The following is a 12,961-nucleotide window of genomic DNA, read 5'->3' on the forward strand; positions in this document are numbered from 1 at the left end:
TTTGGGAGAGAGGCATCGCAAACCCTGGCCTCTGCCATTTTGCTCACTTCCCTTATAGACATGTTTTTACTGGGCAGTGGAACCAGAGCCAAGTGGGGGCTCTGGTTTAAACAAGCAGCCTTTTGCTCTGTCTTGCTCAAGTAAGAAGGAACAGATGTCATGTCTACATGTCAAGATTAAAACCATTTTATTCCTACTGCGTACAGTAACAAGTCAGTACAAGACACCATGGTAAAGTGAAACACTTCATTAAGCTTCTAAAATGTCCCAGAACTCTTCTGTTTGGATACTTTGCATATGAATGTCTTAGAGGGAACTATTACAGCATTTTAAACTTGGTGGGAGTAACAGGTGTCTAATCATTCTCTGCATGCACATGGTTACTTCCTGAATTTCACATGGTAATTGATACTATTTGCTACCTCAGGTATGTGACAGGTTGATACCCAGCCTTGGAATCTCATTCCTGTGCATGTGAGGAGGTATTGATGTTGGAAGGGAAACATGTAACATAATGGCTTTACATCTGTAAATGAATGTGTGGCTTACTTTGCTTGCTGGTTGACAGAGAGGATGTGGGAAGCAGGATAGTTATTTCGAGGGTTTCCCTGTAAACAAAATACAGGCAAGAGAAAAGCAGCAGCCTGTATTGAAGACATTCTTATTGATTTAGTGAACAAAAGCAGGGAATTTGCTGCTTGAGCTGCTGGGGCACTGATCCCATGGCTCTGCAGAAGTGTGAATGTTCACTAAATGTGTTAGTGAACATTAAGTACACATCGGTACTGTGCACCTAATGTTCCTGCCTGATTAAAATGACAAACCCCACTGGAAAAGTCACTTGTAGGTGTGTTATTAATTGAAGGACAATTTAAAATTTTTTCAACATTTTCAACTTCCATGACTGGAAGGAGTGTTTAGATTCTTTTTTGTACCTCATGCTTGCAAATTTTTCTGCCTCTGTGTGGACTGGAATACCCTGTTGCAGTAAGAAAGCAGTCAGGCTCTTCTGATCAAGGAATTAATAAATGTGGTGACGTGTAGTATGGAATCCTCAATAAAAACATCTCTGTTTAACAAGGGCTTTGTGGGTTCCCAGGTCTGTTGTGCTTTAGGGACGTTTGTCTGTAGATGCTTGCAATGTATCAGGGATATGAGCCTTCCAGCTCATGAGCTGCTTAGGGAGGGTTAAACTAGAGAGCCTAAGGAGATCACAGAACTTGAGTTTTGTTGCTGATTTCTCTGGGGTGGCTGAGAAGTTTCTGGTATTTAACACAGCAACGTATTCTTTGCAAGGCAATACGTACTGCAAACCCGTAACTTGAAAACAGTGCATGACTCATCACATTCAAACATGGTATTCTGTTGTGCATCCCACATGGCTGCTGGGTGACCTACAGATCACTGTGTGGGCGCGTTGTGTCCAGTGTATCCCCAGCTGTGCCCAGTTCACAGAGGATGTGTGCATATGGGACACATTTGCTTGGGAGCCTGGTGTTTTAGCAGGAAGAAATGCTTTTGAGCTTTGAAGGTTAATGTTTCAGTCCTTGATTTAGCCAAAATGTCCCATGACGGTGCACTAAGAGCTTTGAGGTTTGCTTCAAATGAACAGTGAAGCATGAAGCAAGAGGGAGCAGCAGGCAGATTGCAAATACCATGACATGCACAATAACCCGCCTGCCACGACCACTGGGCTGAGTACAACTCTTCCAGAAATCCACAATAAATCTGAAATATTCTAAATTTTTTGTTTGTTTCCTTTCTGGAAAGCCAGGAAGGTGTGCAAGCACACTGCCAGGAATTCCCTTTAACTGACCATCCCTTCTATCATCACATATATAGAAGCTTTGCACATAAATAATTCAGTAGTCTTTAAATGGACATTAAATGTTATAAGAAGAAAGTTTAGTGAAAGCTGTTACAGCCTTTTAGATTCTTCAGTAAATTTGTCTGCATGTGCATGTTTGTGCAAGCGTTCATATGTATGTGTAATCATATGGTTCAGGAACAAAACCTCTGCTTAACAGCAAGAAAGGGAGCATCAAACCTCCAAAGTGATCTAAGAACCAAGGAGGTAAGATAAGTACAACGCTAATTTCTGCTATTTTATATGGGACATTAATGACTGTGAGAATGGCAGTTCTGTGGCGCAGTACAATTTTTGGGATCTCTAGTATACAGTGCTTTGGTGAAGGGCTGGAAGTAAGTCTTCCTGAGCACAGTCAGCAGAGGCACCAAGCCATAGCAAACTGAAGGCGGAAAGAATGTGTAGGTTTATTTTCCATGATCTATTTTTTTTGAAGGCTACAGAGTATATTAATGGGCCTTTCCTGTTGCTTTGCTTCCCAGGCTTTTGTATTGCTTGCTGTCTCAGGGTAGCAGCAGCCACTTGGAAGAGGAAGGAGAAAATGCAAAAAGCAACCGTCAGTGGTTTGGCTTTGGGCACTGGTTTTCTAATATTGCTGGAGATGTAAGAAGATACACTGCCAAAGCATAATTATTACCTGGGGACCTGTCCATGGAAAGCAGTGCGTAGGCAGAGACCAAGTCTCAGGACCTATTGAATTACTGGTGAAAGATGGTCAACGAAATGTGGAAATGCACTAGAATTTTCCCAAAGCTAATTTTCATTAAAGTCATAAAGATGGCAATTATGTTTAAAGTTCACATTGTCTTGCTTTTTATTTGTTGTCTGTGTTGCTATAGCACTGGAACCGCTTGTGAAGGTAAAATGAAAACGATGCGAGTGTGTACAGTGCCAATGTGTTCCCTTCATGTTCCTGAGGGCAGGAGAGCTGTGGCTTCGTGCAGGTGTAAGCCGGCATCCAGGTGTGCCAGCTGTGGTAAGCAGGCATGTTAAGGTTTGAAGATGTAACCTCTGATTGCACTGTGGTCTCTGGCTAAGAAAGCTGAGTGAGAAATACCAGGATGCTGGCAGATTATTCTGGGCAATTGCTATACTGTGCTGTTATTCTCTTTGTTTGTATTCTTGGAGATACTGCGCTAGATTTGGTCAAATCAAGTAACAACCATTTTATCTCCATATCTACCCTATCTGTGGGGAAAAAAAGCTTCTTACACAGAAAAAAGCTTACTAAAATATTTACAACAATGGATCCAGATATTGTCTTGATGATGTTGTAAGCAGCTAACATTTCTTGGATAATCTCATTATGATATTACACTTTAAACAATTTGTTCTCTGCTGGTGCAATTTGCACCCTTCTGTTCTGCTGAAATGGAAGGACACATTACTCTTTGTGCTGTGCCACCAAGCTGAGTGGAACTAGGTGGCTGAAATCCTTGGGCTAGTGTGCCAGGTGCCTGGTGTGTGCCAACATCACTGCCAGCCATGGGGTGCTGCCAGAGGTGGGGGGTCCTCTAGGGAGAGCTTTCAGGTGAGCAAAGAGATGGAACTGGGATAGCTGAGACCTCTCCAGGCTTTGGAAACCGCCAGCAGCTGCTTGTTCAGTGAATATAACGTGTGCCATGCAAGCAGAAGATCTGACTGCACTGTGTAACCACAAAGCAGAATCCAGGAGTTGCTGTGCAGTGGTATTCACTAAGGGTGGCTTCAGGTTATGCCATGGGTCTTTGGAGTACTGGTATACTACTGAACTGTCCTAAAGTCAGTGCCTGTGAAATTGCTCTGCTCATGTGCAGCAGTTCTGAAGAATCCACTCTTCTGGGCTTGATGAGAGCAGAACTGGTTGTTATGGGCATTTAATGAAGACTTGAGTTTTCCTGTTCTTACGGGATGGAGTCACTGTGCATGAGCAGCAAAGCTGGCTCTTCAGATGCTCAGTGCTTGTGGAGAGCAGTCATGCTGATGGCACACAGTGAGAAGAACCTCTCTGCCTTGTTGATTGTGTGGCTGTGGATGCAAAGGCCCCACATGCTCTTGGAATGTCTCTCAGTGGATGTGAGCCCAGATCTGTGAGATAAAAGCATGATGCTGTGAAATAGACTCTATGACATCTATGTGTGTATAGAATTTATATCCCACTAACTTGTGCAGTGTGACTTGAGTAATCTGAGACAAAGGTGTCTCTCAGTTGTAATTCATGGCCATATTTTAAAGGTTCTTGCAGCCTAATCTACATTTTTTCTTAACTGAGCAGAGATTCAGGGCGAAATAACCACAAAAACCTCAACAGTAGCTTTATCATTGAGAGTGTTAACAGGTGCAGAGACACTGCAGTCTGGTTTTGTTGGCATGGATGCTGCATACAAGATTCCTTGTTCCTGTTATTTTTTTAAAATCAGAGACCTGCTGATTTGTTGTGTGGCTATTCTTTTTGTTTTGTTTTTGTTATTTGTTTTCAATTGTTTTATAATTTAGGGACTTGGTTGAATGTCTATCGACTACTTAAGTCAGTCAAGACTGGATTGGGGTATTTAAATGCCTTACCTATATAGGATTCAACAGGAAATGGGCAACAGGAACTGGGCAACTTAACATATATAAAGCTCTGAATGTTACCAGTAGTGAAAGAAACTGGATGATGCCTTTTCTGTCTCCAGGTTGAAATAGAAATGTATTCCCATGGGAGCAATAGAGAAGAGCTCTGCATGTGTAAGGTGGGTGTATGTTGCTGAGAGAATGACCGGACCACCAGCTCAGTGCAAACTGGTCCCAGAAGAGCTATATGGGAGGAGCTCTCCACGTTGTTGCATTGCTCACAGAGTCGAGCCTTCTGCTCTTGAGGCCGAGTGCATGGGTGCAAGGAGTGCAGTCTGGTTGGCTTGTTGCGTCCTGTGTTCCCTGATGCTGTCTGTTACAACTCTTCTGGTAGAGCAGATGGAATCTGTCTGGGAGTGTGATGTCAGTGTTGAGCTGCTGCAGATGTAGCTGAGTTTTTGAGCCCTCATATGAAGAAAATTATCTGGGGCTTTAGATTTTAGAGACCCACCAGGGAAGATAGTGAGTGTGCATGAACTTGTGAAGGAGAAAAGGAGCACTCTCAGCAGCAGAGAAGACTTAGAAGAAGGTACACATGGCAAATACCTGGAGCATATGTACACGCCCGATAGGATGAAAAATACTGCCCTCCAACTCAGTGATATTCACATGAAAAAATACTTTTTCCTCCTATAAAAAACTGTCAGGCTACCTTTCCCCTGGAGCACTCTGTGTTTGGTGTCCGAATTGATGATGTGGGTATGATCAAATTCAACCTGACAAAATAAGTCAGAGGATATGAAATCCTCCTTTTCCCTACATTTCTCTGTGGGGAAACAAATGTCATGTCAGCTTAGCAGAAAGTTATTTTGCTGCAGGTTGAGACTTTAGATTTAGTGAAATTGCACAAGAAGTTTTCTGAAAGTGAAGATACACTTTTGTATATATACATATATATATGTGTGTGTGTGTATAGATCTGCATGGGGTTGTTAAGGTATGATATATTAAAAAGGGATTATTTGGTGCAGGGAACTAATTCTTCCTGCCCTTCCTGGTACTCATCTTGTGAGAAGATGACTTTTCTTTGCTGGCTGCAGGGTTGGGCAGAGCCAGCAGTGCTGGAAAGTGCTGTTAGCTGTTGTAGTCTGTTTTTCCTGTGGGCAAAAAATGTGTATGTGGGGAGGAAGACAGAGGTAAGGACCACGTCTGATCAGGAGGCGTGTGTGATAACTAGCACAATACAGAAAAAGGGATACAAGGAAAACATCAGGTAAACAACAGTAACAACAGTAAGCTATAATGTTATACTGGAGGACTTCTTTCTTTGGTTATGGATGGTGAAAACAGGGGCTACAACAGACACTCCATGAACTAAAACTCTGCAGCTTATTAGACCTGAAATATGTGGTTTTCAGTTTTGCTACGTTATTTTAGGTAACACACCACTTAATTTTGCAGCCTTTTGAAAACAAGCCAAGGAGAAACCCAAGGACAATCTGATTGACTGCTTGTTTGCCTTTGGAAAGATGCTTTGTGCTTCTTTGCTCTTTTCCCTAGCCACAAGTAACGTGATTATACTAGGGTCTTGCTTACATTTAGTCTTCAAACTTTTCTAGCACATAGAAGCAAGAAAAAGGTTTCTTTCTCCCAGCTTGGAAATTTTCCCTGCTGAGTTATAAATGGTGTCAGCATTAACATTTGTGTGTGTGAAAGGAAAGATCTTTAAATGCCAAATTTGGAAAGAGGCACACTTGCAGGGTTAATGAGACCTTTTAATCTTGTGATATGTCATGATGGCCCCCAGCTCTCTCTGGGAATCCTGTTCTAAGGACAGTCTGTGTGCTTTCTTAGGTGTGCGCAACATTGCTGTGACACAGTTTGATGTGAACTCACAGAGGTTTTGCACCAATTTCCAATTGAGATATCAGCAGAAGAATGTGGAACAAAATCAATGCAATCAGTGCTTTTTGCCAATGTGAAATGGTATAACCCAAACGTTACAAAGGAATTCAAATGTGAAATTACAAAGCTGTTGGTTGTGTTTCATAATATGTGACTTTAATTAGCCTTGCTGCCTAAGGAATAGCAGATAGCAAATGGATGCCAGATATTAAACGGATCTGGGAGGCTCTAGGTGTGTAGGGAAGGATTTCTACTGGGAAAACTGCTAGCAATTAAAAAATAAAAAATAGAATGAGTCATCATGTATACACAGTGAAGAGGAGAGGTTCACATAACCTTTACACAAAGAAACCATGCCTTACATCTGTCATGCTTTTATATGGTTTTAGTAATTAAGAGGATAAGCCCCAATCTCTCCTATGTTAGAGTACCACAAATCAGAACTGTATAAACAAAAATCCCACCACATGTAAAATTCCTTTCTGAGATGAAGATGGAGATAAAGCAGTAGTTTTTCACAGTAGAATGATTGAAAGCAATTAAAAAAAAAAAAAAAAAGACAAAAAATGACTAGGATATATACTAGGAGGACAGAAGAGAAAGTGTCATATAACCTCATGACTAGTTTCTGTTTTTCTTAGCCTGGAAAGGCAGATCATGGCAGTTTATACTATTGGAGGAGGTATGGAAAAGGTAAACAATGAAGGCATAGGCAGTATTTCTCATGACATGAGAACTATAAGAACACAATGAAGCAATAGGTTGGCAAGATGAAAACAAACAAAAAAATTTACTTTTTCCATAGAAACATAATTAAATGGTGGCATGCCTTGCCACAGGATGTTTTGAAAACAAAATGATTCAAACCATGATTAAACAAATCAATGGAGGAGAAAGCCACAAAGGGCTCCTGTGCACAAATGTGTAGATACAGTCTCTGGTTGAGGAAGTTCAGAGCTGGGAGGATACCCCAGGGAAATATCATTGTGTATACTTTCTCCAGGCATCCCAGCTGCTGGGAGGGAGTGAGGAGAATCCAGTGGGTCTCTGCCCCGACCCTGGGTCTGTAGTATTGTTAGGAAACCTCCCTGGTATATTCCAGGGAAGTTCTGTCCTCGTCTAGATTTCTGCCCTGTGAAATTCTGAAGAGCAACAGTCCCTTGGATAGGCACTGTATCTTGGAGCCAGCAGGGCCGGGGGTTCTGAGACACCTGGGAGTAGAATAAGCTGGCTCCAAGCACTTGGGGCTTTGGTAACATCTCTGATTTCTTTTGGCTCTAGTACAACAAAGCTCTCTGGGTAGGAAGAAAATTGTTCTTGAGGACCATTAAAACATTCCCTCATGGCCAAGAAGATCAGTGGTATCCTGGAGTGCATCAAGAAGTATGTGGCCAGCAGGGCAAAGGAGATTATCCTTCCTCTTTACTCTGTCCTGGTGAAGCCACATCTGGAGTACTCTGTCCAGTGAATGAGGATGCTTATGAATTAGAAATGCTGCCCTTGTTTAGGGTCTACATCTTTTGTAGACAGAACTCCTGTGATGTCAGGGGGAAATTTTTACAGAGACAGTGGTGAGGTGCTGGAGGCTGTGGATGCCCCGTACTTGGAAGTGTTCAAGGCCAGATTGGATGGGGCCCTGGGCAGCCTGGTCTAGTATTGAATGTGGAGGTTGGTGGCCCTGCATGTGGCAGAGGGGTTGGAGATTCGTGATCCTTCAGGTCCCTTCCAACCCTGGCCATTCTGTGATTCTGTGATTTTCTTTCCTTTGGCTGATGTCTTGTACTGCTCTGTTTGCTTGGGCTTTACCAAAGGGATGGTGGTATCTGTTTTTGGCTTTGTGCTGTACAAATTGCTGTTTGCATATAAAAGATGGTAACATCTGATTGAAATATGATAGTTTTGCTACTGCTGGGGATCTCTTGGAAAAGTTTTTATATATAAACGTGCATATTCACACACATACTCCTCTTGCAAAAAATCTGAGCCCAGTGGAGGCAATGGTGCAGGCACTGGAGAAGAATCCAGTAAGTAAGAGAATCATAGAATCACCAAGGCCAGAAAAGATCATCCAGCCCAACTGTCTGCCTGTCACCAGTAGTTCCCACTAAACCACGTCCCTCAGTACAACACCTAAATGTTTCTTGAACACCTCCAGGGATGGTGACCTTACCACCTCCCTGGGCAGCCCTTTCCACTGCCTGACCACTCTTTCAGAGAAGAGGTATATCCAACCTGAGAAATTTCACTGGGAATGGCTGGCAATAAGTAGTGTATGTGATGATGAAAAGGGAATTTGGAAAAGCTTTAGGTCTGTTTAGAAAAAATATCTCATGCTTTTTAAAAATAATAATAATAAAATTATAAAATCTTTGAATTCACAGTTATTTCCCCAAAGAGAAACGAGTACCTACTTAAATGCAGTGCAAATGGAATCCATTAATCTCCCTGTGGATGAGGCAGATTTATTTTCTTGCAGGAGCATTCAATCAGAGAAAGGCCTTTTACAAAAATCTGTATTTCAGTTTGCCTGCTCACCTTTAAGAGAAGAATCTGACAAATGCCAAGCATGTATTGATAGAAGGAAAAAGGAGGAAGGCCTTACATGATTTATTAGGCATCACTTTGTGTTAGGAAACTTAACATCTTTTCCTCACTAAATGACATTTGCTCCAGTATTTATTATTTTGTTATTTGTTACGTATTTTACTGGCATACGGGAGTAGAAACTAAATTCCCCAATCTTTTGTTTGCAAGAACACTTCTGAACACTACAGATTTGTGAGACATTTGCTGCTTGCACCTTTCTGCAAATGCTGGAGATCTACGTGACAAGATACGCAGCCCAGTAGCTCAGCAGAATCTCATACGTGAGTTCGCTTAGCACCTGTGGATGAGTATTCAGGTCTTGACTATGCATTGCTGCTTGCTTTCCAGAGCTGGGAGGAAGCCACTTCTTCAGCTTCTTGACATGAGATGGTTGCTCAGGAAGGCTGGCTTATGGGTGAACCTGCCTGACCCCTCTCTACTAAGTGCTAATGGAAAGAATTAGTTAGTTTCCTGAAACAGCTTTATCTTCTAAAGTGATTCAATCTTTCTGATCTGCTGGATTCAGAAACTTTCTGACAGGCCTCTGCTTCTAGTATGTTTGAAAAAGTTGTTTTTATTACCCTTTATGCCTATAGCAAGTTGTACTTCATGCCAACAAGGAAAAAGTTTTAATGTGCTTTTACTTCTAACTTGATGGAATACGTTCCTTTTTCTATTTTCTCCACCTGTCCGTGTCTTCCACATTTTGAAGTACCTTTCACTTCTAAGAGCAGTCCTTACTCAGATGTTTAACCAGGCTGTCTTCTTATTGTGACTTTCTGAGTCATTTTTCTTTTTCGGTCATGTGGTCCCTTTATGTGATGTTTTTGAATAACCCCTCTGCCGTGTGCTGTCACCCTGCTCTTGTTGCTGCTCTTTTGTATCTTAACTGTTTCCATTTTTCCGTAGCTTCGTTGATAAACTTTAACATTCCTGTGGTGGAATTTTGAGTTGTTCTGTCTCTTATAATGAAAGCTTAGAGTGGATTGCATTGTGATCATCAAATAGCAGTTTTTCTGTGATTCAGCTTGAAACAGATTCTGTGCTGACTTATGAATCACTTCTTATGAGTTTTCAGAGGTTATCTAAGAGGTAGTCTCTAAGCTTATTTAAAGTTTATTTCAGAGAGAAGGAGGAAGAATATGAGTCATGCCATTGCATGAGTTTTGCCTCACCAGGAAAGGGGTAGCTGAAGTTCCCACCCTTGCCAATCTGTGCAGTCTCCCTAATCCTCATTGCCACTGTGGTCCCTTTTGCCATCTCGACTGGGTTTAAACTTTAGTTGGATGCTGTAGGCAAAGACTGTGTATGGTTATATTTTTCTAACTACCTGCTGCATGGTGTGAATGGAAGCACTTGTTTCCTTTTATTTCTATAACTAGCTGAGATGTCCTGTGACCTCCTCCACAAAAATTTATTACTGTATGTGGAATAACACGTGCCTCGGTACCACAGTCTCCCCAGATTCTTCTGGAATATCATGCCCCACTTTAAATACAGTAGATATTATAAATCAAGTTTGAAGCCTCGACGCTGAGTTTGATTCTCGCACTGGAAAAAATAAAATAACAGATTGGAAAAGGCCTGAACTTTTTCAAAGCTCCGATCAATACATTGGCCCTAACCTTCTTAGTCTGGAGAAGAGGAGGCTCAGGGATGACCTCATTTCTCTCTGCAACTACGTAGAGGGTGTTACATATACCCTCAGAAGTGGGGTTCAGGAATAGCATCCTCAGATTCTTCTTTCAGTTTTCTGATTGGGACTTTTGTATTGGTCTGTAAAATACTTTGAATGGTACTGTGGTGACTATACATCCCATGAGGGTCATGTATCCAACACGTAGAGAGGAACATAGTTTTAGAAGCAGTGGCTAACAGCAGTAAGAACCAGTCCAGAAGAACCAGCACCAGAACTTTGCTGCTCAATCGCTAAGGAAAATTTACCTTCCTTAAAAAATGACTCCAGAGGGTTTCCAAATAATTTCTTTGGCAAAAGAGTCCATGCTTGAGTGTGAGAACAGCCTTTACCCAATGGGAATGGTTGTGTGGGGTGTGCTATGGAAGGAGTGTTTGTTGTTTATTCACATTATCTGTGCTTTCAGATTTAGGTAAAAAGCAGTTTAAAATATGGTTTGAACAAAAACATCATACCACCGCCCAGCCCTGCATCATCAACAGGTTTTACTTTCATGTTTCTTGATTGAATATATGCACATTTTTGGATTTATTTTTAAGGCAAAATTGAGTAAAGATTTACATTTCATATCTACAGCCATATGGTTGTCAGCAAACACTTGGGATCCATATTTGCAATTAGCTGAGAAAGAATTGTTTGTCTGAGGAAGCAACAGAACTAATTAGATGGCAGGGAAAAGTCCATAAAAATACTAAATGATGCAAAAAAAAAAAAAAAAAAAAAAAGTTGAGCTATCCTTGAAATTCTATTTGTGTCTTATTTATCTTAGGCTGCGCTATTAATTTAGCACACAAGTATATTTTAAGTAGAATTAAATCATCAACTAGGGTCTCTGTTTTCAATGAAAATATGTACAGTGGGCTAAACTGTCAGCAAGATGTCACACTGGATTTCCTGGCTGGTTTTGATCTTCTCAGAACATGACATTTTATTTGGTCCTTTCCTCAAATATTTTCACTAAGCAAAATAAATCAAGTAAGTGATCTTTTTCAGTGTCAAAATAAAGAAACCTATCTCTTGGTTCAGGAAAAGGTTTGCATTGTAATTTGTTAACACAGTTCCTTAACAACAGGTAAAAAACAAAGGTAAGATGGCTTTTGTTGTAAGTTTCTTTTTCTCAGCGAAGAAAAAGATTGCTCCTGTTAAAGTGTCTTACTCTACCTGTATGGAAGCTGATGCTTCAGCAGGCTGAAGCACTGCAGTACTGAGAGTCATGCCAAAAGCTGGGAGGTTAATGAAATTCAGTGCAGTGAGAGGGGATCTGACCTCTAAATGAGCTTCACTCCATTTAGTGTCATGAATCTACCATGACTCACAGCAGCTCATGGAGCTCAAATCCTGACCTTAGAGAACAAAAGTATTGACCACACAGGTCAAGCAAAGAAGTCAGGGAACAAATTTTACTTTTGTGCAAAGCTAGGGAAAAAGCTGACTTTGTCCTGTTGAACAGCCACTGGGCTCTATCCTGTTTGACGTGTCTGGACCATGCCAGTAACAGCACAGCCTCAAATGGATAGAGGACATTTAGTCTCCCTTTTGATTTCAATGGGGTAAAGGGAAGACAGCACAGAGTTTGTGTGAGCAATCTTTGAAGTCTGACAGCTGGAAAGAATTCTCACACTGTTCAAATTAGATTTAAAATACTGTGGCTTTATTTGCTGAAATAATTCTTTCATTTTGAATCAAAAGTCTCAAATGAAAACATTTCTGAAATAAGGATTAATTGAGATAATTGTCTGCACATGACTATTGTGGAGATCCTAAAAGGCATTGCTATTTCCCTCTCTGCCCAAAGCACACCAGTTCAGTTCATAGCTCCTCTGAAAGTCCTGAATTCAAATAGCATATCACAGCTCTTTGGCCACTACGAAAGATCATTATATTATTTGATTTATTTTTTAAACTATTCCCAAGAATGCAGTATGGTTTAATGGGAAGAGCTTAGGGAAGTGCAGAATGCCATCTGTCCTCTCCTTTTTGGAAATTCAGCAGGCTGAAAGGATCTGAAAATGGTAGACTTATGTCTCCTACAAACCAGAAGAATGATCTAGAACTTCCAGCCATCCCCAGTGTGAAGGAAGCAAATTTATCAAAACATTTTTCCAGTCAAAACTGTTCAGCAAGTAGGTGGTGTGTATCTAATGCAGTGCCTTCTATTTGATATGAGGTTCTGTTTGGATGTAGTACTTTACTGCAAGTGATACCTTGGGGGAATAAGGCCTTCACTTTTGAGTTGTGGGTCTTTATTAGCTTGTTTGTTAAATCAGAAATAGATATATTCTGACTGTTCCAGATCATCTACTTATACCTAAGCAGTAATGAGATAATTTCCCGGGTTGGTAATTTGCATTTAAATAGAGTTCAGCAACAGAG

The sequence above is a fragment of the Tympanuchus pallidicinctus genome, unplaced genomic scaffold (genome assembly GCF_026119805.1).
Source record: "Tympanuchus pallidicinctus isolate F22 unplaced genomic scaffold, pur_lepc_1.0 scaffold22, whole genome shotgun sequence".
Classification (NCBI taxonomy): Eukaryota; Metazoa; Chordata; class Aves; order Galliformes; family Phasianidae; genus Tympanuchus; species Tympanuchus pallidicinctus.